This window comes from Uranotaenia lowii, chromosome 2 (assembly GCF_029784155.1).
Source record: "Uranotaenia lowii strain MFRU-FL chromosome 2, ASM2978415v1, whole genome shotgun sequence".
In the NCBI taxonomy this organism is placed as follows: domain Eukaryota; kingdom Metazoa; phylum Arthropoda; class Insecta; order Diptera; family Culicidae; genus Uranotaenia; species Uranotaenia lowii.
The window spans coordinates 130,540,415-130,563,165 of record NC_073692.1 but is presented as its reverse complement, the minus strand read 5'-3'; the positions used below and the strand labels follow the sequence as shown (position 1 = coordinate 130,563,165).

General features: G+C 32.5%; 1 protein-coding gene across 4 annotated transcripts in view; it reads left to right on the top strand.

Moving 5' to 3' along the window:
* LOC129750170 (protein mothers against dpp) overlaps window positions 1-22,751 on the top strand; it is an 86,094-nt gene that overhangs the window by 14,069 nt on the left and 49,274 nt on the right. The window contains exon 1 of one of the 4 annotated variants that reach the window (XM_055745426.1): window positions 11,218-11,802. The exons of the other annotated variants lie outside the window; for them this stretch is intronic. The gene's annotated coding sequence lies outside the window, so the exon portion shown is untranslated. Of the gene's footprint in view, window positions 1-11,217; window positions 11,803-22,751 lie in introns of those variants that run through there. 4 annotated transcript variants of the gene reach the window in all.

Here is a 22,751-nt window from a genome sequence, read left to right as displayed (position 1 = left end):
AATGCAGTAGGTTAATAGCTACCTAGAGTACTTATAAATATTTCGTCACCATCGAAATCCTATAATCAAGAGAGATCTAATTACAGCCCCTAACGGCTTCTAAAGCATACTAATCTCGTTCTCGTTTTCGAAAGGTATATGAAGGGAATGGTTCATAAACGCGCGCCGCACATTCAGAAGCAATTTGGCCGCAGATCACAGAGTTGCATCCATCCTCAGATGTACCTACTATCTAGATCAGTCTGTCATTCAGTTAGCCCTCTTGTCTGGCGTGCGTAATGCTCGATCTTGATGAGGATACTGCAAGGGGAGGAAAATTGCGGAAAATCCTCCTCACCTAACCACCATCCATCAGAAGAACAGTTATTGGCTGGCAGTGTAGGAAAGTTTTGCGTGCGGTATGTCGCGATTACATTTGCGTTTCGTCTCTGAAGTCGCGCTACCTTTTGGTGTCATTCAGTGGACTTTGAACTGCTCCCCGTTTTTTTTTGCGAGGTGTGCTCTCGATGAACACCAAATGAAGATGCCGATTCAGACTTTTCGGTCGTTGCCGTGTCGCTTATCATTCGAAGTTTTCAAATAATTTTAAGAATATCCACTGTCGATTGATTATTTTCATCAAATATGATATTTCATATCTTAGTATGATTGTTACTCTATCATAAAGACGAAAAAGGTAAAATGCTCGATTTGAACTAAAGCTGTGCAGGACACTGGTTTTCGGCGAAGAAGATACTAATATTCAGATTTTTAAGCTCTTAAAAATTTAAATTTTCGAATAATGTTGAACAGCAATCAAATGTCTAGATAAAAAAAAACAAAACTATCAATCAATTATTGTCGCTCAAACTAAATCACAATCTAATAAACTGATTGTGGAGGGTTTGACTGTTAATTACAATAACAGTTTAACGAACTTAGAACTTTCAAGACAAGAACGCTCGAATCAAAAGCAGGGAATCCAACAATCGTTATCCTCCGATAGAATTTGCCGATCAAAATACCCGTGAGAGAGATTTTCATCAGCAAGAAGACTATACTAGCGCTCAGTGATGCCACATTTTTATCGGTATTTTGGAACCCAAAAAAATCTTTTATCGGTATGGAAATCCTAAAAATCGGTATGGAAATCGGTATTTGAGGTGGATATTTAAAAATACTTACATTTTCAACTTCCTAACGTATTTTTAATGTAAATGGAAGCTTGCAATAAAAAGCAAGTCTAAGAACTCCTATGAATGTTAATTTGAGTATTAAACTAGCTGACTAAGTGTGTTTTAGCATATATTATTCCTTTTTTTAAATCTTGGTTTTAGGTAACGCAAGTTTACATAAAAAGACGGTTTTGAAATTTTATCAGAACTTTATGATTGTTACGACTTATAAATTTTTTTTATTTTAAAACTATCTGATTTTGCTGACGAAAACTAGAAAACACAAATGAAAATTCAGCAGAGAATCCAAAATTAGTATTCCTTTTCAGTAATTGAATGGAAATCTAATTTAAAAGTTACCGTTCGATAAGAAAAATAGGGCATGGCGTTCACTTTCAGGTTACACGTGGTTTAGGCATATGAATGAAATAAAAACTTGATTCTTTAATTGATGTTTAGCTAAAGTGGGATGTAAATTTGATAAATTCGATAAGGCAATAGAACCAGGTCAAGCTAAAGGAAATTTTAATTTAGTAAGCAATTACAAATCCAATGGCTTTTTTATGTTCGAGGTAAATATGGGCCCAAGTTGATGTTCTTCGTTTAGTTGATAGTTTTTTTTTGCCAAACTGGTCATTTCAGCTTTCAAAGCCTTTAGTATTAGATATGAGTTCTAGCGATTAAAAAAAGAAATGATTGGAGAAAGTTGAGAGAGTTGTTGCTTAATTTTTTTTTCCGGCAATGGAAAATTAATTTTATTTTTTTAAAAATCACACATTATTCATATGAAAACCCAAGAATTTTATGCGAAAATAAATGAGAAACGTGTTCTAAAAGAAGGTGTTCCTAAAAAAATGTTCAAAAAACACATAGTTTTTCCAAAACTGAAAATACCCATTTTGCCTGGCGTGGCTTGGCGATCTCTGCGGTAGGGTTTGGAAAAAGGAAGGGAGAGGGTCTCCCATACAACATTTTTGGCGTAAATAGAGCACTTATCAATCAAAAGAAACCATCTTTATAAGAGACTTATTTGGGTACGAAAAATGTTACTATGATTGCTTGGGACTACATCCCTTTCTATTGAGAGATGCAAAAGAAGGAAGGAGATCTTCCAAACAATTTCATGAATTATTCGATAACTTATCATGCAAATGAAATCAAATTTTACATTGGAGTGTATTTAGGTACGAAAAATGTTTGTACGATGTTCTGAAACCCATCTCTCCTTCCACTGAGGAGATGGGAAGTGGAGAGGCTAAATCCTTTTCAATATTTGCATAACTCGAGAACTTATCGAACAAAAAAAACCAAATTTAGTATAGGTCAGGGGTGAGCAACACGCGGCCCGCGAAGCTTTTTTCAATTTTTAATGCCTTTTTTCTACAATGAATAGTTAGGAAAAATTCAGATTGTTAACTTTTTTCTGGCATTTTAAGCGTTTATTATGTTCTGTTCATGGCTTAAATGCAATATTGTTTACTGGCATAACGTAATATTGGAAGTTTTTCTTTATTCAGCATACTTTTTTCTTTATTATTAAATTCCTACCACTTTGAGAGCATAATCCATTAAAGTGAGTCGGAAGAACAGCAAAAAATCGGAACGTACACATGGTCAAAACAATTTCGAAGCCGGTTTAGTGAAGTCATTACCTATTTTCATTTCAAGCAAAAAATATAAAGTGGAATGATAAAAAATATGCTCACGGCTAAAAGGCTTGTTCTGTTAGCATTCAAATACTGGAAAAAAAAAATTAAACCAAGAACTTTTTTTTTTTTAATTTGTGAGCAGGGAAAAGCCCGCGGGAGTGGAACTTTTTCAGTGATCCTTTTCCATTGGGCGCAAAACCTGCTCATTACTATTTATTATTTTTTTAAATTTTTTCAACTTGTTTACAATAAGGTTTGTTCATTAAAACTTGTGATGTATTTTTTACTTCTGAATATTGACGACAGTTACGAAAGTTAAATAATAAAGGCTGGGTGAACGATTTTGGATTATTTATCAACATGAATCAACCCACAAAAATTGTTAGTTGTTTATAAAATCAATTGATATCTGAAATTCTGTGATTCCATCCAAAATATCTTTGACGATTATCTGTGATGCTTTTTACAGAAATTTGATAGAAAAACACAACACACACATCACAAACATCGATAAATTGAGTTATTTCAGTTATGATTCACAATACACATTACCAGAGTTAACTATAGCAATGATAATAAGATTAAAAATGAAAAAAATGTAGTTTTGAAGATAGTTGCTTAAAAATACATAAAATTGAACATTTTTCTGCTATTTCGACAACCTTTCTGAACATCTGAATGCAATGATCCAATGCAGAACTTCAATGTAAAGAAACGAGTTTTTTGAAGCTTGTAGAAAAAAAAATCTAGGCTTTAAGGACAAGTTTTAATGGTGAACAAATCACAGAAAGTCAAATAGCGATTCAACGTCCAACGCTAAGAAGACTGTGATTTCTTTAAAAATATATTATTCACACTGTTAGTTATCACTATGGAAAGCTCCAAAAGATTTTTAAATTGAAGTGATGACGAATAGTATCATCGGTTTAAACAAGAATGTTGTAAGAACGAATATTCGCCAAGAAGTACTATTAAAAACTTGATAGAATTAAAAAAAATACAAAGATTTAGTGAGGTACCTATTCAATATCAGGTATTTAAAAAGCCGTGTTGAATTTACTGTTTTTGAACCCGTGAATTCGTTTTATCTTTTATTTTTCAGATTTGTTTTCGCCAAAAAATTGTAGTTATGAAAAATGATGTGAAGTTCTGATAACTATCACAAAAAAAAATTTAAGTGCGGCCCGCCGACAAGGTTTCAAATTTAAATTGGCCCGTTGATTCAAAAGGTTGCTCACCCCTGGTATAGGTGTATATTTGGAAAGGAAAGGAAGGGGAAATGAGACTTTCATACCATATTTTTAGATCACATGAGAACTAATTATTCAAATTTAACAGCAGAAGGTATTTGAGTACAATTTTGATTCTTCCTCCTCTCACTGGAGCGTAAGGAGAGCCCCCATACATTTTTTCATAACTCTAGAACTGTTCGAGCAGATGGTAACGAATTTGAGAGGGGAGAGTATTTAGTTACAAGAAATTTTTATATGAAAATTTGGTTCCTCTCACTGGATGAGAAAATTGGGAGAGTGGTGCCATACGGTTACATTTGCATAATTGGTTGGTATATGATTATTTGAAAACCCTTTTCTTCTTCCATTATTGAAAGGATAAGAAAAAGGGAACTCCCCTCCCATACAATTTTTTGCATCACTTGAAAACTTATCAAGCAAATCCAACTAAATTTGACGGAAAAAAGTATTCGAGTGTAAAAAATGTTTAATTAAATAAAAAATTAAAAATTTTATTTTTATTTTTTGGAAGGAGAAATTTCTCACAGTGGAGGGACGGCAATGGGAAAGGGGGCTCTTATACAAGTTTTTTTCGCATAGTTTGAAAACTAGCAATGGAAACCATATTTTACGTTACAGGGTACACTGGTACACAGGTTTTTTTACGCGGTTTTTTTACACGGTATTTTTTTACGCGGATTTTCGAATTAACGCGGTTTTTTTTACGCGGATTTTCGAATTAACGCGGTTTTTCAGAGAAAATATTCTAAGACTTTTTCAAAGGAAAACACTTTGAAGAATCTTTTTGTAGTTGGGAAAATCTTAGCTCTGAGACTAAGAACGTGATACATGAGATCTGAGACCTGAGACCTGAGACTTGAGACCTGAGACCTGAGACATGAGACCTGAGATTTGAGACCTGAAATATGAGACTCGAGATCTGAGACACGAGACATGAGACATTTTCGAATTAACGCGGTTTTTTTACGCGGTTTTTTTACGCGGGACGAAATACCGCTTAAAAAAAAACCTCCGTGTATTTGTATTCACAAAATGTTATTTTATGATTAAAGACTCCTCCTTCTTCCAGAGGAGAAACGGAAGGAGGAATTTTAACAAGCAAATAAAAGCGCCGATGTGGTCTAGTGGATAGGCTGGCGCGAGTCCGGTTTTGGTATGCCAGGCGTACTGGGTTCGATTCCCGGTATCGGCAAGAAAACTTTTGGGTTCGAATCCCTTAAGTGGCCGACAGGTAAGATGTGTTTCCTCATATAACTGACCATATAATATAAGAATGTCCAATCAGTTGCCAGCTGGCCAGGTATATACACGGATGTCGGAATATCTGTAAGTAAACTAGCCCACCTGATTGACTCGTTCTTCCGAAATATACCTACATCAACACACGAATACATTCACTCCATAACAGTTCATACGAAGCCATGGGGTCCGGATATGGTGGCGCGCTGCATTGGAGATTTGTCGAACTTAATATTCTAAAAGATTCATGTGAGCACATACTTTGGCAGAAACTGCGGTGAATCCGTGCACCCATGGTGGATAACCAACAAAAAAAAACTCGAATATTTATCAAGCAAATGTGACGTTGTTTGGTAACGAAAAATGTTTCTATGGCAGTTCGTGGCCCCTCCTCACATTGGAGAAGGAAGACCCAGCAAACATAAAATCGCATTAGAATGATAACTCAAGTCATTAAAAACGTTACTGCGAATCGTAATTCCAACTATCGCAAGTAAAAAGTCGTAAAAATCGCTACTCGAAGTCGGATTGATTAAATTGGATATGATAAAAAGCCCGCCATGTTTGCAGATTTTGAAGACAATTTCGTTCCTTTGCTTTCTCCCGCGAGGGTCATACGAGTTTTATACGATTATTCTATAATGTACATATATGAGACGTATAACAAAGTTGTTGAGAAATATACCTACAAAAATGTTTGCTGGGGAGGCAAATAAAACCCAGTTTTTAATTTCGGATTTGGAATAATTAATAAAAAAACAAATTTTAGATCACGTTTTGAAAAAAAAACATAAAATCTTCTACAGTACTTTTTTCCATAATTTACAACAAAACTACACTGTTTTAAAAGTAATTTTTCAAACTTCACTATTAATCACAACTTATTTCGATATACAGACCCCGTTCGATTTTGGCAACACGCCCGTACATTTTGTGTTGCCAAAATCGAATGTTGCCAAAATCGAACGTTTTTTTTTCTTAACTTTTTTTGAAGTTGTTTTTAAAAAATAACTGTAATTATTTTCAAAAACGTTATTTTTAGAAAATTTTCGATAGTTTGTAGCCATTTTTTATTTTTTTAATCATGTTTTTGATGCATTTTGCACTTTTCTTAATTTGTTTATTATGTTTGTTTTAATTTGTCATATTTGCTGTTTTTGTCATTCTTCATCATTTTTAGTTGTTTTTTGTCATTTTCAGTCTTTTATTTGAATTTGTTTTTTAACTTTTTGAATTTTTCACCTTTTTGTCCTTTTTGTGTACTTTATACATTTTTTAAAAAACTTTTGTTTTTATTGTTGCATTTTATAACCATTTTAGAACATAAAAACGTATTTATGGTATTTGTCTAAATTACATTGATCCTATCATAACGAAAACTAAAAGGTAATGTTGTTTCTAAAAACCGTTCGATTTTGGCACATGTGCCAAAATCGGATGTTGCCAAAATCGAATGTTGCCAAAATCGAATGTTGCCAAAAACGAACGGGGTCTGTATTTACTATCGAGAACGCACGCTTCGGAAATAAGAATTTTTAGTATAGTTTTAATTTTTTTAAAAAAAAGGTGAATCGCATTAAAAATTTCAAGTGTGATTCCTTCAGCCAATATTAACCAAAAACCCACAAATTTTGAACGAAGTTTAATCAACGGACATAATTTTTCTTCATTTTTGATTAAGAGTCATCGTTAATTTATTTTTGAAAATTTTTGTTTCGATTTCGAATCTTTAAAAATGTCCTTGAACTGATTTTTCCAGTTAAAATGTAATGTTTTTTTAATATTCTTAACAAACTACAGATTTCTTTTAGTAATCAAAGTTTTGGCAAGCATTGATGAATAATATTCAATGTATTGAATTTCATTTTTCATTCAATTAGACGCATAAGAAGAATCACATGCGACATCAAATGAAAATTTTAGAATTTTGAAGATGCATAAAATTCTGAAGACACGTTCGATCGATTTCATGAATTTTAAAATTTGTATCAGTTGTCAGGAGCATAATTTTTGAAGGTTAAAATTTTCGGCTACATAAATTTCTGTTGAATTCAACCTCGTGCTTCCGGATTTTAGAAAGAATTAGCTAAATCTGGAGAATGTCATAAAAATGCTTGATAATTTTTAGAAAATTTATTTCCCTTTACTTTGTTATTTCAAAAGCTTTTCTTTGCCGAAGAAATTAAAATGTTCTGCTTATGTAAATATGTTCAAATCTTTCACTTTGTCATCATACAAAGTATTCATTGATATGAATTTAAAATTTTCTTGACTCAATTTTTGCAAACGCCTTAAAATTTAAATGAAATCAATCCATGTTAGAAGAATTGACGATCCATGAGAGAATCCATATCAGAAACAGATTTTAAAGGAATATTCAAGAGTAATAAAAAAAAACTAAAATAGTAATGTTACGAGATGATTTAATGTAATTGTTTTTCGGCATATCAGTCTTTATTTTCTTTAAACGATGTTTTTATATTTAAACTGTGACCCAAAGATGGGTCTTGACTCAAACATTCAGTCAGCGAAACTTTTTTGTAGAGAAATGAATCCAACTTAGATGAAATTTCAGGGACTAGATAAGAGAAAATCGATGTTGAAAAACATGCGAAAAAAATTCGCCTTGTCTCCCGGTGAGACTTGAACCCACATCTTGCGCCTCTCCGGGGCCCATGTATTAACATTCTACTACAGGAGACCAACCTGGCGTATGAATATTATACTGGTTGAGTGTCGATGTCTATCGGAATGAAGGGAATAGTTCTCCCATGTAATCATAATCATTTTTCTTGGTCTATTTCTATTCCTATCTTTTCATCTTACGGTAGTTGGACTCAAATTTGGATATTTTAGGCACGGCAAGATTTGCATTGCCTTCTCATATACTGCACGGGTTGTCAGTTATGATGAGAAATGATGCGTTTGCCGTATTTGGATATCCAACCAAATTCGGTGTTTGGCATCATCTCATCATAACTGACAACCCGTGCAGTATATGAGAAGGCAATGCAAATCTTGCCGTGCCTAAAATATCCAAATTTGAGTCCAACTACCGTAAGATGAAAAGATAGGAATAGAAATAGACCAAGAAAAATGATTATGATTACATGGGAGAACTATTCCCTTCATTCCGATAGACATCGACACTCAACCAGTATAATATTCATACGCCAGGTTGGTCTCCTGTAGTAGAATGTTAATACATGGGCCCCGGAGAGGCGCAAGATGTGGGTTCAAGTCTCACCGGGAGACAAGGCGAATTTTTTTCGCATGTTTTTCAACATCGATTTTCTCTTATCTAGTCCCTGAAATTTCATCTAAGTTGGATTCATTTCTCTACAAAAAAGATGTTTTTATAGATCCTACGTTTCGATGCTGATTAGCATCTTTCTCAGGGAATCAATCTATCGTTCTGCGTGAAATTTCTGTGCTTATGTAAAGCTTACTGTCCACTTTTTTTCTTCTCATCATTTTCCAAAATTATTTCGCTTTGAAAGTTCGATCATGAAAAATCAAACAAAAATCCGAAAAAAGTTAAAAAACAAAAAGACGATTAGAGAAGATAAAAAAAGAAAAAAAATAGCAACATTTTTTTTGTTAAAAAGAAAAACAATAAATCTTTAATATGGCTCTTTCAAACTCTGGAATTTTGATAATTTTAAGTTTTTGGCTCTTTGGACTTAAAAGGTTGCCGACCACTGTCACAGGTCGTTGAACCGGAATTTAGGGTAACGGACTTATTTTGGACCGGGTACATATTTTGGACCACCTTTCAGCTTTTTTCCAATATTTCCCGCAGTTAAAGTATGGTGGGGTAAAAGTACGACCTTAGTGCTATCCTATTTTTAGAAAATTTGCCGGTTGTTTAAAAAAAAAAAAACAAGAACAGCATTTGATTCTTTAGACTTTTATCTCTCTTTAACAAAATTACGAAGATAATCGATCGACGCATTTGATAGCAGCAGTGACTAACTGCTATCGAAACGTACTCTTACCCCACCTCTGGGGCAAAAGTTCGAATAATGTGGGATAACAGTACGACCATTCAAAATTCCACAATTCTACATGGAGTCAACAGGAAAATTATTTTGTATTAATCTCTGCTTACAGCAGCAGCATCTTTGTTCGCTTCTGATACAAATTCTATAAATAGGCAAATAACCTGTGCGAATTTGGAGTTCTCCACTAACTGTCCATATTCAGCAGGTTTTCGAAATCCAGTTCTCATCGTATTTGAGCAATTTTTCGCGCGAGCAAGTCTTGAAGAAACAAAAATATGCACTGATGTTTCCAGAGCATTTAAAAAAGAAGTTGAAATTTTTCGTTCAGATTTACTTCAGAAGACCCTTCGAACTTTTGCCCCATTTGCACTTCGTACTTTTGCCCCTTCAAGGTTTCTTATGATTCACAGTTTATTGTGATGAATAGAGAAATAGTAATTAAATTCTTTCTTCGGCATTTGATAGTGATTAAAAACAACTAAAAAGACACATTAAAACTTTCATTGAAAGCCAGACTTTCGATTACATAAACATGTTTACCTTTTTGAAATATTATATCATTCATACAAAAAAGCTACTTCACTTCTTTTTTCGGGGTATTTTCAACTCTACGAAAAAAAATGGCTGGTTGTTGGCAGTTCAAATCACTATCAATCCACGCCAGAGTTTTGAATTTTACTGTTCTCGGTTTGTGATAATCCCAAAACGTACTTTTACCCGACTCGTAATTTTACCCCACCTTACTCTACAACCATTCGATTACAACCGATGATTTACGAGAAGAAAAATATACTTGGTTAGGTAGAAGAGACGTAATATAAACCCCGGGAGGAGGGGAAAAACCGAGGAAAAACCAGCAATATATCGGCAAACATGTAACGAGTTTAATTTTTGTAACAGTTTCAACAAACAAGTGTACCTAAATAGAGGCTGGGGAAAAGTTGAAGAAAGTTAGTTCAGGAACAAATTAAAGTGAACAAATCAAACTTATCTACAAGAATGATAAAGGAAAAGAATTGCTGCATTATTCGCATAACTGCGCATGATCGCTGTCGTAAATATAGCAAAATTTAGATTTCGTTTAAGGGTGGTCCAAAATAGGTCCCAAGGGTGGTTCAAAATAGAAACCTGGTGGTCCAAAATAACCACCAGAGTAATGATCGAAAATGAGTTTTTAGGCTTAAATCTTGTTATATTGCAAGAAACGGTGACATGTATCGATAGAAAAAGTCTCGATCGTTGTAATGAACGGATAAAGCAGTCAAAAATTGTAACACGTACTTTTTTTATTCACAAAAAAGTATAGCCACTTCCCAAAGCGGTCCAAAATTGGTCCGTTACCCTATAAAGCTAAAGATCATAAAGCAGAAGATCAAAGATAGATTTGGTTAAAAGTGACAAGACGCAGAAAAGGACTACATAGAAGTTAGCAAAAGTGAAAATAACATGATGTCACATGGATGTTTTTCTCAGAATTCATCTTTCGGCTATGCTACGAGGAACCAACAAATCCTTCCTTAAAATATTTGCTTACCCTTTTTTCACTGAATAAGCAGTTCAATTTTGATAGTACTATACTATTCAAATTATGTCTCGGTCTTCATTCAAGGTTGGTAATTTTATTTAATTGAACGTATAAGAACAAGCAACACTGACGATCGTTGTTTTGCCCAGCTGGCGGAAACGTAGACATTCTATACAGTGTAGAACCGGCGAATTCGGCTGTAACTACTGGTAGTCGTTTCGGGGCAAACCTATCGCAAATCCATGGTCTTCGTCCATTCACGAGAAGTGTACTGAAACAAACTGTCTGGCACTGTGCCGCAAAGACGACAAGTGCAGTATGATTGCATTCAGATGGCAGCTAAACCAAGATGATCGCACTGAGCTGTGCTCAAATTGAATCAACAGATTGTCGAAATCGGATCGCTAATTGAATTGTTCGGTGGTGTGTCGGTCGCTCGAATTTTTTTTCATGTGAGATAATATTTTGGTTGATTTTTTTTTTGCTGCGAATATTATTGTTTGTTAGAATATTTTTGAGTTGACTCTATGTCAGTGGAATGGATTTCGTTCAAGACGCGAAGTGATAATCGATGTGAATCAAAATCTTATCGTGCGTTTTGAATTACATAATCAGAATCTATACCAGTGTTGGTGTGAATGTAACAAAGAAAATTCGTATCGATTGCAGTTGTCTGATAACGACTGGAACGTTGTCAAGTGATACAACAAGCTCTTGGTCCCAGTAAATTGCCTCCCGGAGCTAAAGATCTAATTAGCACCAAAGTGTTGTTTTACCTGTTGTCGTCCTACAGTCCTACAGAAAACTGCGTGTATACAAAGTAACACCCGGGGTCGCAAATCACGCTAAGATACCTGGGGACTTACACCTGCAAAAGGAATCACTCAAACTCTATCTATATTGCGGGTTTTCGCTGACATTACTTGCTTTGTTCCAAAAATATCTCTAAACCGACGTGATGGAGACCCACCATAAATTGTAAGTTTCATCAAAATACAATTACGATGGAAACAGTAGCATATATCACCTATTTCGAGATCAATTGAATTTACTGTCCCAGATAAAGTAACAAGAAAAAAAAAAATACTAACAACGAGTACCCCGACAATCATCGGCTAGAAGTGCAACACAGGGCGAAAAAAGCGAGAAGAGATACCTAAATACAATTAAACGCAGCCTATTTTTAAAACATTCGAATTTTTTGGCTTTGCTAGCTATAATCTTGCTTGACAAGATGCACGCGTCTCGCGGCTCGCAATCTTAGCGCGCGTATTGTTGCTTTGCTACTTAGCTTGTAATCTCACTCATAACAAGCAACATTGTATTTTTTGAGTTTTTTCTTGGGTCTGCTGCTGCTTGTTACCATCACACACAAGTAGATTCAAATTTTGCGATGATCATCCGCATCGCTGTCACTTCATGGCGAACTTTCCAACTCGACATAATGTCTAGCAAAAGTGCGCGTTGGTCTTACTTTTTTTTCTAGGAAGAGATGGTACAACGTTTTGGTAATCGTTATGATATTTTTGTTTACAGTTACTAAACCGTAGGTAAATTGGTGCTTAAACTGTAGATAATTAATTTTTCCTTTTTCCGGAATTTTCATTTGTAAGGATTATTCATCCCTTACCGATAACTTATTTTGTCCCAATTACTTGCTTTGAGTATCACTTTCCTTTTTTTTCTTTTTCTCGGGATTTTCACTTTCTTTTATAAATTTGATTGCCCTATCAGATTGAGACGAGTTTTGAATATTTTGAAATTTCTCAAACTCTTGGATTTTAAAAGCTTCGTTTCCTGATTATTCCTGATTTTTTGCAGAATTTTTAAGAAACGTTTACATGAGTAAATTTTAATTTTTATGTTTGCATGGGAAACTTAAATATTTTATTCTGAAAAATCAACATCATTTTTGTTTCTTCTGAGGAACCGAGCCAACTCATGATTGTTGTTCCTTTAAAAATTTTTTAAAGGACATTTTACACTGAACAACTTTGTCGAAAACCAAAACCTCGTATCTTATTAGGTAAAAAAGCTATTAGTAGTTGAATAGAGGTTTGTATTTTATCATCGGAATATTCAGTTGACATCACTGTTGGTGCCTAGCGAAGTATTGCTTGAAAAGTAGTCATGCAGGGTGGTCACTCATTCGAAGAATGCAAGAAAAAGTTTGGATTTAAAATCCATCTGAAAAATGCGGGAAAATTCGGGAATTCCTCCAAGAAATTGTTTGCCTGGTAAACACACTCGTATTTTACTTGACTGATTAAAAAAAATTATTGCTACGAGAAGTGTTGCCAAATATACTGACATTCTTGTGAATAAATTTCATAATGATTTAATTAACTAATCCTTACGAAATTTAGGAATTTGAAATATTTCCGTTTATATTCCAAGTTTTGTTTTCCAATTTAACATATAAATTTCTTTTAAAGTGTTGTGATGAGAACTGCACAAAAATTTGAACAAATATGATAAATGCTCAAAGATAAACGGATTTGGTGCGCTTTGCCCTGCCTCGACATGTTTATTCAAAATCGATAGAATAATAGAAATAATAACTGAATAAGGAAATTTTTCGTTTTGTGATGAATTTATAGACCAATATTCATCATTATTTTAGATGCCTTAATACCTTATGAGAAAAGTTGAAAAATTGAAAAAAAACTCCTAAAAATTTTGATTTTTGTTCACCGTCAAATTTACGTGATATAAAAAATTGAAGGTCTACAAATATTGATGAACGCATAAAAGTTAAAATATGACAAACTGGTATTTTCATAAATGTTGAAAAGTGTTTGTTTAGTGAAATACTGATGGTGGCGTAAATATATTGCTCCGACTGCGCATTTTGTACTCAGTTCCCGTATATTTGTAAAAATTGTGAATTTTTAACTCATCCCATGTTCGAAACTTCGACCAACTTGAAAATGATAAAGTTGTAGTTGTAGTTGTAGCAAAAACTCCATTCATCAACTATTTTGTAAGTTTTGAAGATCACGGTTATTATGGGTTGGGGGCAAGGTTGCCGAAAAAAATTCTGTGTTTTTGACAAAAAAAAATCTCGAATTCTGTGATTTGAACCTGAAATTCTGTGACGGTTTTCTGTGACGCATTTCTATGAAGTTTATAGGGAAATCATGTCATACATCAACAAATTGGAAATTTCTTACAGTTTTCATTGAAAAAAATCAATTCTCATTATCTTGCTTTCATATTTTCATGAATTTTAGTCAGAAATAAAAAGTCGAAAATGACAAAAAAAAAAATATAGGAAATCTGTAAAAAATTTAGAAAATCTGTGAATTCTGTGAAAATTTTAAAAATTCTGTGATCTGTGACACAAATTCTGTGACGAAATTTTGCTCAAAATTCTGTGATAATACAGATTTTTCTATGATTTCGGCAACCTTGGTTGGGGGTTGGGTGTTATCAGTTTAAAATTCTCGATTTTCAGTTCGAATAATCATAAAAAGTTAGAAATGAAAAGCGGCTTTGAAATCCTGGCTCAAATTTGGTTTTGCATTTCATATCAAATTTGAGTCAAGTTTTTCTTAAATCATATGCATTTTCAATATTTTGATAAAAGTTTTCCGAATACGAAAAAGGAGAATTTTGTTTTATATTCAAATTCAAAGTTCTTAAACTTTATTATTACACAAAATTTATACATTCAAAGATTTAGGGGATCCAAAATTGAAAGCTCAGATTCAGATTCATCATTTGAAATTGCATTTTGATTCAGATTCACACTACAGATTGAAAATAAATAATTTAAATAATGAATTAAGATTAAACTAAAGTTGTGAATTTAAATAATACATTTATGAATGACGACACTTAAACTTGGCTCTTAGAATTCTGATCTGGAATTAAGATTCGGAAATAGTATTTTTTGTACATTTCAGAAATCGTATAGGAATTCTGAAACAGATCCAAAGTTCAATTTTTGAATTCAGGTTCAGAATTCAGAGTCAGAATGCAGATTCAAAATTCAGAAAAATATTTAGCTTGTAAATGAGTTTTTCACTCAACATAAAATTGTTGAGGAATTCAAGAGAACATGAACTTATCAAATCAATTTTCAGATTTCAATTTTTTTAATCAAAATTAGTTTATACACACAATTTAGCTGAAAATCACAATTAGAATTAATGTTCTAAGTTTTTCTTTTATGAAAAATATTTGCTGTTAAAGAAAAATGGACCCGGTCTTCACCTAAAAATCTACACATAATTTTTTATTTTCTCGGTGTATTTTTTTAACATTGATAATGTTGCAGTTTTTTTTAAAGACAAATTTCAAACTAAAATATTAAATTTGAATCAAGTTTGCATCAAACAAATTTTATCTGAAAATTTTTTATCGCTAATTTTTTTATTTGATTTCGAAAATTACATTTATTTTCATCAAAGGTTAGAATCTTGGAATTTGCAAAAGAGTTCGGAATTTAAGGCTTGTTTGATTTGAGTATAGAAAAAGTTTATTTTAGATATGGAAGGCTACCCTTAAAAGAACTCATTTTATGCCCAAATCAAATAAGTTTGATCTACCAGACTGTTAAAGAAATTTAAAGATTTTAACCATCGATGTAGGCAAATTCCATATTTTGTTTCTTAAGGTTTCATTTTAATAATTTATGCCACCCTTTAGGTTAAGGACCACTTTTCCAAAGTTATTTTTTAATAATAAAACTAAAAATGAATAATCATATGGTTTCAAACATAATTTATTTTAAGTTTTTTTTTTATTTGAGCATTGTTGGGGTAAAAATCCGTAACAAAACCCCCAGCCCTTCCTCCTCCCATGAGTCAGTTCTTCCAATGGCCCTAAGTTGACCTCATTGAATCAATCATAGAAATTCTATTCTATTCTATTTTGTTTATTTATAGAGGATTTTAACCAGCTTGGTCATTCTTCCTCTTACAATCATAGAAATATAATTGAATCCATCATATTTATAATTAAATCAATCATATTATCATAGTTGAATCTAACATATTTACAATCAATTCAATCATATTATTATAATTGAATCTATCATATTTACAACCAAATCAATCATATTATTATAGTTGAATCTACTATAATTATTGTTGAATGTATGACATAAATCGTACATTAAAGTTGAATCTATGATATTTATAGTTGCAGGGCTAGAAGTTGGTCACTTTTTAGTAAATTTGTCACTTTCAGACTGGTCACTCAGATGTTACTTATTTTAAAATTTGGTCACTAAAGTCACATTTTTTAATAATTACTTTACAACTGAGGTAATTTTCATATGTTTTTTTCTAATTATTTAAAATTTCGTTTTATCTAACTCGTTTCAAGTATTTATAAGGTTTAACACTAAAAGTACATCAATTTGACGTGTTTCTTTTTTTCCTTCCGTTTGTTAAAATTTCACACAATCTAAATTGGGTAAATGTTTCAGATCCAGTATGGAAACAAATTATGAATATGTCATATACTACAATGAAAACTAGTGCTGTATCGGAAAATTGCAAAAAGTATTAGAACTTTTAAAAATGGCATGGCAGGTAACATTTACCATGCTATAAATGCTCTTTGTTGAGTTGAATGTGAGGTAAACTTGTGAAAAGTGACGCAATCGAATCGAAAAATAAGTAAATTTATTTTAAAGTTTGCATATTTATAGACATTATTCTTTAAAAGATAGCTTGGTATCAATTGATGGTTTCAAAACCTATTACAATTGTCTCTCCACCTTTTTGGAGGTTGACTCATGAATTTTCTACAGTATTCTGAGGAACTTCTGAAATGTTTCCAATAAAAATTTTAGGCGCTTTTGTCAAGGTTTACGAAGCATTCTAAACCTTCATAAAACCTTTTGAATTTTTTGACGATTTTTTTTTAAATTCTGCTTGATGTTTCATTATTATTAGCAAATGTTCTTTGAATTAGTTTTGAATTAACAAATTATATTCTACGTGAAAGATTATTCTAGTTAAATTTCTGCGATATTTTGTTTGAATACCTGGAACCTTTCCTTTATTTTTTGCTATGCTTTTGTAAAACTTTTGCCAATCTTCTGTCAGCATACTGTTGTAAAGCTATTTTCAATCTTGTGTCAATGTGTTGTCACACTTTTTTGAGGATCTTCCAATTTTTGTCTTGGAGTCGTTCTATAGGAATTTTTTAAATCACTTTTGAGTTAGTTTTCGACTTGAACTGGTCAATATTTTTACCCTAATTTTACTTAAAAGTAACTATTTTGCCCTACTTTTTTGTCTCATGATTGCTTCTAGCCCTGTAGTTGAATGCTCAAAATCAATGGTACAACCATAGTTGAATGTATTGTTTTCTCGTTAGCAAAAGATGAAAAAGGCACAGAATTAGAGCCTGCCACGGTGAGATTTAAAAAAATTGAATACTTCTTGAATAAGCTCTGATTTTTGGGTTGGTGAAAAGTTGATGAAACCACTAATTAAAGATAGAAAACGGTTAATACACTAAAACACACCCCCCCTTGAGGATCCAAAACTACCAGGCGAAATGTTCAAGAGTAACAATCTTGACTACTAAAGACAAACCTTCGAAATCTTTTCCCTAGTACACAATTCTTCTACAATTTTTCAAAAAAAAATCTCACTTGTTTTTAAAAATTTAGTCCCGAATTTTACAATTCATAAAGATTTTGTCCGTGTTTTTTCACTTTATTTGCATAACAAAACAAAAATTTTCAATTGAGCTGCATAGTCATGGGTTTGAAAAACAATTCTTACAGGATTTTTATGAAAAAATTTCCAAATTTGCCTCACTATTTGCTGGATTTTGGGTAAAAATTTTTAATAAACGTCTCGATTTAACCCGATTTGGGCAAAATCCTGACTCTAATCTTGGTTTTGTATTTCAAACAGTAATTAGGTTCAATTTCCACATTCGAACTCATCATTTCGGAGTATGAAAAGAAAATGTTCATAATTACGAAAAAAAATTAGGTTCTGGATTTAAAATTTATACTTTTAATTCATATTCAGAATAGGATCAATTAAGTTTCATAATGGTGAAACTGATGCATGCTTTGCCATTTTCTTTCAGTTTCAGATAAGTTGAATAACGAAAGGATATATATTCAAAACCAAAAATTCTTAACCCCTCATTTAATGATTTTTCATTTTTCGTAAAAAAATATTTCAAACAGTTGCAAATGAAATATAGGTTCATCAGGAAAAAAAATTAAAATAAAATATGGTTTTTCACTTTTTCCATCAATTGTTGCAAATTTGTTACTTTATGAAACGAAGGGTTAATTGGAATAAGAGATTTCTGGTTGAGGGTTCTGAACTACTATTTACAGGGTTGCTAGCGAACCGGGAAAACCGGGAAAATCGGGAAAAACTTTGGAATTTCATCACGTCACCGGGAAACCGGGAAAAAACCGGGAATTTCGGCACCTCACCGGGAAAATTGACATTTTTGAAATTTTTTCACGAAGTTTCAAACATATTTTTTTGAAATAAGCGTTTATGTTATCACTTTTTTAACTAATTGCGGAGAAATATGAGTTATATAAATTTTTCGCTCTCCGCAAGTGTGCTACACTTACAAGCATAACTCAAATGATATTAATTTAATAATGAAACTATTATCGACAAAACTAAACACAAAACTGAACTTTTTTTTCTCTCTTAAAGAGGTTTCTAACTTAACCAGGTTCTGTTTTATAGAGGGTCAGCAACATACAAATGCATTAACATGATCTAGAAATGCAACTATTCAATATGTATTTGATAAAAATCCACCTGACACCAGTTGATGCATCAGTTCGAAGTTTTCTGAGTAAGTTTCAATACGGTACAAAAGAGTTATTTTCTCTTATTTCCTTGGTCTAGTCAGAGTGCGGTAACGGTATACGATTTGTCTATGTATCGTGTGACCAACATCTTTTAAATATGTGCTCGTGAATCTCGTTTTTAAGCTTTTTTTCCTCAGATTTAAGCTTTTTTTGCCTTGAGAGCATAGGAGACGAAAGCTTAAATCTAAGGAAAAAAGCCTAAATCTGTCAAAAAAAGGGAGAAATCTGAGAGATGTGCTCCACACGTTTGGAATAGAATTGCCAGCCTCAGGGTCTAGTCAGGGAAACGACTCTAGCTTATGGAGGTATTACACTCTCACTTGAAGAGGTTTTTTGTTTTGCAAATCTTGAGACTTGTTGTTTTCTCTCACTATAGAGGTTTCTCGCACATCCAGGTTCGGCTGTACCAGTTTCAGTTTCGACGTAAAATTATTCAGCGTTAGTTCGATATACATATTTCATAAAATTATTTTATGCAAAAAGCAAATAATTTGGCAGCGTGAGACGTTTTTAAGCAGAGTTACACCTCTTTTTCATCAGAAAAAAAATTGGTTTTCAATGTTGTTATTGTTGTGTATTTCGTTTGAATTGGCCTGAGGAAGGAAGCATTACATCGCAAGTGTTTTTAATTTTTAATTTATTCTACGTTAAGCTGTTGCTTAAAGTTTCCGAAACCTAAGGTCTTAACCCTGATAAAAAATAATATCTTACACTCAAACAATTAAACCTCAGCCCTGTTTTATACACGGTTTATATATTTTCACGAATTCTTAATTCAAATGACTATTACTATAGTTATTCATTATTTTGTTTAAAAAAACATTTTTTTCATAAACATGTCTTTGGATTTGTAAAAAAAATATAACTGGATTTAGAATATAACTAATTATTTTCCTGCAATCTGATGACTTTAAGTTTTGTAAGACAAATCCCCATTCAAGTTGATTTTATATTATGTTTCGATGTATTGCTAACATATTTCTATATAAATTATGCTTTTTTTTCTAGAACTTCCAGAAATTCCAGAAAATTTATATTGGCTGAAAAGTACTACATTATAGTTTCAAGATCAATTTAGCCGGATCTATTTTTGCAAAATTGTTGAAATTGTGGAGCAAAACAACGAATAGATGCCCATTTCGTTGGATTTGTTTTGAAAAAATCATGAAAACCTGTCAATTTGAAACGAAAAGACTACGTGTTACAAGACGCCGAAGTGTTTGCCATAATTTCTAATCGATTAACCAGTTTTAAGATACAATTTTTAGAAATTTGAAGCCTTTTATATTGATTTTGTTTATTCGCCATGATTTTAAATCAAAAACGAGTATAAAAATATCGGAAAAATCATCATTTACAGGGTTGCTAGCGAACCGGGAAAACCGGGAAAACCGGGAAAAACTTTGGAATTTCATCACGTCACCGGGAAACCGGGAAAAAACCGGGAATTCCGGCATCTCACCGGGAAAATTGACATGATTCAAATTTTTTCACGGAGTTACAAAAATATTTTTATAATTATTTCTGAATTTAGGAGTATTTTTCAGAATCTCGATGTACATTTATCTCATAAATGCTTTTTTCGTTCATTAGTGATCAAACGAAGTTTTTAATCGCTTTTTTAACTAATTGCGGAAAAATATGAGTTATCTCATTTTTTCACTCTCCGCAAGTGTTCTACACTTATAAGCATGACACAAATGATATAAATTTAATAATGAAACTATTATCGACAAAACTAAACACAAAACTAACTACAGTCGAACCTGGATAAGTAAGAATCCAAAGTACTGAACTTTTTTTTCTCGCGTAAAGAGGTTTCGAGCATAACCAGATTCTCTTTTATAGAGGGTCAGCAACAAACAAATGCATTCAAGAGATCTAGAAATTCAACTATTCAATATGTGTTTGATAAAAATCCACCTGACACCAGTTTATGCATCAGTTCGAAGTTTTCTGAGTTAGTTTCAATATGGTACAATTTCTTTGGTCTAGTCAGGAAACGACTCTAGCTTATAGAGGTATTACACTCTCACTTGAAGAGGTTTGTGTTTTGCAAAGCTTGAGACTTGATGTTTTTTCTCACAATAGAGGTTTCTAGCACATCCAGGTTCGGCTGTACCAGTTTAAGTTTCGACGTCAAATTATTCAGTATTCGATATACATATTTCCTAAAATTATTTTATGCAAAATGCAAAAAAAATGGCAGCGTGAGACGTTTTTAAGCAGAGTTACACCTCTTTTTCACCAGAAATATATATATTAGTTTCCCAATGTTGTTGTTGTTGTGTATTTCGTTTGAATTGGCCTGAGGAACGAAGCATTACATCGCAAGTGTAAAGTTTTTAATTCATTTTACGTTAAGCTGCTGCTTAAAGTTTCCGAAATCTAAGGTCTTAACCCTGAAAAAAAAATAATATCTTACACTCAAACAAATAAAGCTCAGCCCTGTCTTTTTCTCGATTTCTATATTTTCATGAATCATTAGTTCAAATGACTATTACTTAAGTTATTCATTGTTTTGTATTAAAAAAAAACATTTATTTCAAAACACGTCTTTGGATTTGTACAAAAAATATAACTGTATTCAAAAAATAACTAAATATTTTCCTGCAATCTGATGATTTAAAGTTTTGTAAGACAAATCTCCATTCAAGTTGATTATATAGTATGTTTCGATGTATTTTTAACATATTTCTATACAAATTATACTTTTTTTTTCTAGAACTCTATAGACATTCTAGAAAATTTATATTGGCTGAAAAGTACTACATTATAGTTTCGAGATCGATTTAACCGGACTTATTTTTGCAAAATCGTTGAAATTGTGGAACAAAACAACAAATAGATGCTTAGTTCATTAGATTTGCTTTAAAAAAAATCATGAAAACCTGTCAATTTGTTACGAAAAGACTACGTGTTAGAAGACGCCGAATTGTTTGCCATGATTTCTAACCGGTTAACAAGTTTTGGGATTCAGTTATTAGAAATTTGAAGCCTTTTTTATTGAATTTTTTTATTCACCTTGATTTTATATCAAAAACGAGTATAATAAATATCGGGAAAATCATCATTTACAACCGGGAAAAAAACCTGGGAAAAACCGGGAAAAACTTTGGAATTTCAAAACGAAAAATCGCTAGCAACCCTGCATTTATAACCGGGAAAAAACCTGGGAAAAACCGGGAAAACCTTTGGAATTTCAAAACGAAAAATCGCTAGCAACCCTGTATTTAGCTTTTTGATTCATAATTCATAGTAATTGTTATGTGAAATTCAGATTAAAAAATCGTCCTCAAATTCGGAATTCAGTTTTTAAACTAAAGTTTAAAAATACAGGATTCGGACACAAAAATAAAAGAAAAAAATCAGTTTTATCTCCAAGTTCAGTTTTATGAAAGTTTAAAATATTAATGTGAGAATTTCTTTAAGGAATCAATTGGCAGGAGATGTTTGTTTGCTCTCCGAGTAGGTACGGTGGGTGATGATTTGGGAAGAGAGCCAAGCCGAGAGCCGAAATATTGATGCGTGTCGTGCGTTTCTTGGTTGGAAATTTTCTATTGATAGTAGTTCGCGTGTGCTTGTCACGACACGCCTCATTATTTCGTCTCTCGGCTTGGCTCTCTGCCCAAATCACCACCCACCGTACCTACTCGGAGAGCAAACAAACACGTTTTGCTGGACGCGCTGCTTGTGGTTCTAGAAATTCAGGAATGGTTTTACGTTTATAATTTTCACATTTTTATGAAATCTCACAGCGTGAATTGTTGAACTTCACTAGAATGTAGATTAAATTTGCTTTCCAATGAATATACTCTTGATTGGTCCAAACAAAGTAAAAGCACTGAAAATCCGGGTACAGCCTCACGGTGGACCACAAAAACAGATGAAATTTCAATTAGTAAAAAAATCGCGCAAAGTACCGTCAAACGGGGCAACATGCAAAAGCAGGGTTAGATGCAACATTTGTATACCACAACACTCATTCAATTTTTATTTCAATATACTGTAATAAAGTTATCATTCAATGATAACAAATTGATGATGACATAGTTTTTAACATCGTGAAGGAGTTTTTTTCAGGTTTTGATTGTCATAAAAATTT